This window comes from Tarenaya hassleriana, unplaced genomic scaffold (genome assembly GCF_000463585.1).
Source record: "Tarenaya hassleriana unplaced genomic scaffold, ASM46358v1 Cleome156, whole genome shotgun sequence".
In the NCBI taxonomy this organism is placed as follows: domain Eukaryota; kingdom Viridiplantae; phylum Streptophyta; class Magnoliopsida; order Brassicales; family Cleomaceae; genus Tarenaya; species Tarenaya hassleriana.
The window spans coordinates 100,189-106,023 of NW_010964982.1; positions in this window are offsets into that span (position 1 = coordinate 100,189).

The window sequence follows — 5,835 nt, forward strand, 5'->3', positions numbered from 1 at the left end:
AGCGGGGCGGGCAACAGCAGCCGCAACGGCGGAACACGTCGGTGGCGATGAGGGGAGACGGGGAAGGGAGATGACACAGTCGAGTCCTACAAAAAACAGTTTAAAAAGGCGAAAAAAACGTCGACACGGTCCGTGTCTGGCTTGCGAACAAAAATCGTGAATCGAACACGACCGTGTTGAAGTAGAACACGGGTCATGTTGATGCTCTGTCAAAAATCTGCGTAATCGAGCACGACCGTGTTGAATGCAACACGGACCGTGCAGAGTGTCTATTAAAATCGCACCAAACACAGCGCGGATGTGTAGAAATACAACACGGACCGTGCAGAATCTCTGTGGAAAATTGAGCATAAGCAAACACGGACGAGTTGCACGCAACACGGACCGTACTGAATTTCGATCAAATTTGAAATGCGAATAGTCCGGCAACCCGTGAGACCTGAAATAGCCAAAATTGGACCACAAAAGTAGATATAGCAGCGAGCATGTAGAAAGAAAAAAAAGAAGAGAGGAGAAACAAAATTGAACTAATGTAAAATAAGGATACGGGGTCGGGTTACCTCCCGACAAGCGCTTATTTTAGGTCGTTAGCTAGACCCTTCGAAGATTCATGACTCTGCGGGGTCGGAGAGGGCGATTGCTCCTCTCTTGTCCGATGGGAATGCAGGATTTTAGAGCTTAAGGCGTTGGGCGTTAGTTTTGAATGAACCCCCAAAATGGTCCCATAGTTCGATTGTACCACTTGGTGAAACGGATTTGATCTTGAACGAACCAGAGCATCGGGATTTCAACTTTCCTGGAAAAAGTCGCAACCGTGAGTTAAACAAAAGGACAAGATCGTTTACTTGGAAGTTACGCTGGAGGATATGCTTGTCATGCTATTTCTTCGTCTGCTCTTTGTAGATTTTTGCATTCTCATACGCATCGAGACGGATTTCCTCAAGGTGATGGAGTGAGAGAACTCGTTTCCGGCTGCAGATTTGAGATCGTAGTTCAATTGCGTGATGGCCCAATAAGCTTTGTGCTCCAATTCCACGGAAAGATGACATGCTTTGCCGTAGACGAGCTTGAATGGTGTCATGCCAATGGGGGTTTTGAATGTTGTGCGATATGCCCAAACGGCATCATCGAGCCTGAGAGACCAATCTTTTCGGGATCTAGACATAGTCTTTTCGAGTATGGATTTGATCTTGCGGTTGGAAACTTCTACCATTCCACTGGTCTGAGGGTGATAAGTCGTTATAACCTTGCGCTTGACACCGTATTTAAACAGGAGTGCTTTGATCGAGCGATTGATGAAATGCGAACCGCCATCGCTGATGATGACATGGGGGACACTGAATCGTGGGAAGATCGTTCGTTTGAGCATGTGCACTACGGTCTTGTTGTCGTTCGTGGGACTTGCCAGGACTTCGACCCATTTGGTCATGTAGTCAACTGCAAGCATAATGTAAAAGTTTCCACAAGAAGACGGGAAATGTCCCATAAAATCTATACCCGAGACATGAAATGGTTCTACCTCAAGAATATATTGTTGGGGTATTTCATGATTACCCGTACGTTGGCAAGCGTCACATGAAGAGACAAACCTGTGGGCATATTTGAAGAGAGTGGGCTAGTAGAAACCGGCCTGAAGGATTTTGGCTGCGGTTTTGGATGTCACAAAGTGGCCTGCGTAGTCTGAAGAATGACAATGGGAAATAACACTGAAAATCTCACCTTCTGGAGTGCAGTGACGAAATAGACCCTGACATCGTGGAGAAATTTCTTCCTGGCATTGTAACCCAGATCAAGTGGAAGAATTTGTCTGACCAGGTAGTTTACATAGTCAGCATACCACGAGGCCTCTGGAAGAGTAGAGATGGCAAAGACATGCTCATCTCGAAGATTGTCATCAATGAGAAGTTGCTCTGGAAGTTCAAGGCGTGACAAATGATCAGCTACTCCGTTTTCGGCCCCCCTTCTTGTCCGGATCTCAAGGTCGAACTCTTGAAGAAGCAGTATCCAACGGATAAGATGTGGCTTAGCATCCTTCTTGGAGAGTAGATATCGCAAATTTGTCAGACAAACATCGAAGGAAGATCCAAAGACAGGGAAATCGTCCATGAACACTTCCATCGAATCTTCAATAATGTCGAAGAAGATCGCCATCATGCATCGTTGAAAAGTAGCAGGGGCGTTGCAAGGCCCAAATGGCACGCGCCGATAAGCGAAGGACCCGTAAAGGCAAGTGAAAGTCGTCTTCTCCTAATCATAGAATAGGGATTTGAAAGAATCCCGAGTAACCGTCAAGAAAGCCGAAATAAGAATGAAGAGCAAGACATTCAAGCATTTGATCAATGAAAGGTAAAGGGAAGTGATCTTTGCAAGTGTTCGCACTTAACTTCCTGTAATCGATGCACATACGCCAGCCCGTCACAGTTCTTGTCGGTATCATCTCATTCTTGTCGTTTTTTATCACCGTCATACCGCCTTTCTTAGGGACGACTTGAACCGGACTAACCCAAGGGCTGTCGGATATAGGGTAAATGATACCTGCATCCAAAACTTTTAATACCTCTTTCTTGACGACTTCCTTCATCGATGGATTGAGTCTGCGTTGATGTTCAATTGATGATTTGGAATCATCCTCCAGATGAATTCGATGCATGTATAATGAAGGGTTGAGACTTTTGATATCATCTAGAGTGTACCTGATAGCTTTCCGGTATTCCCGCAATGTGGTGAGTGTTGGTTTAGTGCTCTATGATGTACTATTATGCGAGCTTTATTTAGATACATTTGATGTATTGACACTTTCTATTAGTTTATGGATGAGTGTTTGTTTCACTACGTATTGTGCATACTTAAATATGTTATGAAATCCATGTATTGTTATGAACAATACTAAACTCCTAGTCGTATATCATTGTGGGAATAATGATATAATAAGACTAGTATGATATGTGATTGATGATCATAGAGATGATCATATGTATTGGATACGATCACAATCATAGGTATTCGTTGGAGAACGGAATACCGGATTGACCCGCATGAGATTATCACATGGACTAGCGTCATGACTTGAATCTCATATGGTGGTTCCATGATTGGATCCTAAGACTTGAGATATCTACGGAATCCAACATGAGGAGTTGCGTGCTTTGAATACGTCAAACGTCATGCGTAACAGGAGGACTATAAAGGCGTGTATCAGGTACAAAACGAATCATGTGCTGGATTGTAGATAGTCAAGACGGGATTTGTACCTCTCGTAAAAGAGAGAGATATCGCTGGGCCCCTCATGTGAGCGAGACTGTAGAAATGTATGGCCGCACTATAGACGAACATCGTCTATTTCAGACAGTCGAACTCAGTGAACGAGAAAGCAGTCGAATCAGATGAGGTGGCTTGTCCATGCCTTATGTTCGACATATGATATCGCGATACAAAAGGATCATCAGCCGGAATCATCACTGGCGTTCATAAGATCACGAACAAACTCTATTCTAGATAGGTAGTCATAGTGTCTTGCTAGAGACCGCATATGATTTGTATATCACGAAATAGAGATTTCGGGTTATACTGCTATATTGAATGAGCCTACAGGGTCACACACGCAGGGAAGGACAAAAACGAACGAGAAAACAACAGAAAAACGAAGACGGAAGGGCCTGGAACGGACGAAACGGACTGTCCGTTCCATAAGGTCTGGAACGGATGGTCCACGTGAAGCATACCGTCCGATGCAGAACGGACGGTCCAAATGTATTTCTGGACCGACCGTTCCGGCCTTCGGATTTTTCGAACATTAAACCGAAATTAGGATTAAATCACTTTATAAGAAAGAGATTAAACCCTAATGAATAGTGGCCGACTTTAGAACACTTTTGACGGACTTTTGGTGAGATCCAAGAGGTTTGAAGTGTGATCGAAGTACCGTTTCCTCGAAGCACAAAACCGAATAGCAGATTCGGGTCCTAGCAGAAAAGTTCCAATCGTTGGAATCTATCCCGAGGTGTGGATACGTGTAGAGGGTGAGGTAATCTTCCTCCCTTTCGTGATCGAACGAGTTCTTCAATTGATACAGACCCGAAATTTTGTCTTTTTTCTCATGTTTAATCTCAAGCTATTACCGCCCATTAGTAGAGCAGCTGTCAAGGCCTCGATCGTCATGGTTACGGGTCATGCCCTAGCTGAGCGTACCTGACTATCTTGGTGAGGCAGTATGGAGAAATCGTGATTCTCGTAGCTCAAATATGGTTGAGCTTGAATTGGATTATCAAGTCGGACTTGGACCTGATGGTAAGGATGGGATGAGGAACATGCAGTGATAGCGTATCACTATCCCATACTCATCTAGGAATCACATAGGATGTGATTGGCAAAGTGTTGTCTACCTAAATAGCATGGTTTTGAGCGTCATGCCCTAGCTGGCTCAAAAGCATGTGAAATATGGATCCTAGCTCACTTAGAAACTCATTGAGGGTGTTTTTCTTAGTGGGAGCCTGACATATTGCATCTATTGTCTGTGTTAGTATGTGTACTAAGCGACTTACATATCTTCTGTCTGTTTGTTTGTCTTTTTCTATAGTACATATCTGTTGCAGGAATCTGGTTAATCTCACCATGCGATCTATCCTTATGAAGGATAAGCCTTTGACCATGGCTTCTGGATCGATCATTGATGCTTATTGGAAGCATGACGATGATGATCTGGACGTGTCCAGCTTGATGCTTAGAAAGATGTCTTCGGAATTGCGTGAGCAATTAGATGACATGGACAATTCATTGATGGTTGATCAGTTGAATGTGTCATTTCAAGAGAAAGCTGGAAGCCAAGGGAAGAATGATATGGTGGTTGTTGGAAAGAGTTCCAGCAAAAGGAAGCGTTCCAAAGGTAAGGGCAAGAGGAAAGTTACAAGTGTTGTCACTAAGCCTAATCCCAAACCCAAGAAGGAAGAGTGTTATTTCTGTCATGTTGATGGGCATTGGTATAGAAATTGCAGACCCCTAGAAGATCAGAGGAAGAAGAAGCTTGCAGAAGCTTCAACTTCCGGTATCTTCATTATAGAGGCTAACTTGTGTACTTCTACATCATGGGTATTGGATACCGGATATGCCTCGCACATTTGTGCAAATGTGCAAGGACTGCGGGGAAGTAGACAATTGGCGAAGGGAGAAGTGGATCTCCGTGTCGGGAATGGAGCAACAGTTGCTGCATTGACCGTCAGCACTTACGATCTTACTTTATCTTTTGGCCTTGTATTGGAGTTGCATGATTGTTATTTTGTACCTGCCATCAGCAGAAAGATTATATCGATTTCATGTTTAGATTCGGATAGTTTCAGATTTGTTATTGAGAACAAATGTCTGTCCATTTATAGAGGCGATTTATTCTATGGTAAGGGTTACCAGTTTAATGGCCTTTATATTTTGGAAGATGAACCATCTAGATACAGGTCGATCTATAACGTTAGTAGCAAGCGGTTTAAGCCGAACGACTTAAACCCGACCTATCTCTGGTATTGTCGACTTGGCCACATCAACGAGAAACGCATTGCGAGGCTTAATTCTGATGGACTTCTTGATTCTTTTGATTATGAGTCAATTGAATCATGCGATTCTTGTTTGATGGGCAAGAGGACAAAATCTCCTTTTTCTAGAAAAGGAGAATGGGCTACAGAGTTGCTAGAACTCATACATAATGATGTATGCGGTCCTATGAGCTCGTCCGCTAGAGGAGATTATATGTACTTTGTAATCGTTTACTGATGATTTCAGTAGGCACGGTTATGTCTACTTGATGAGACATAAGTCTGAAACGCTTGAATTGTTCAAGACTTTCAGAAA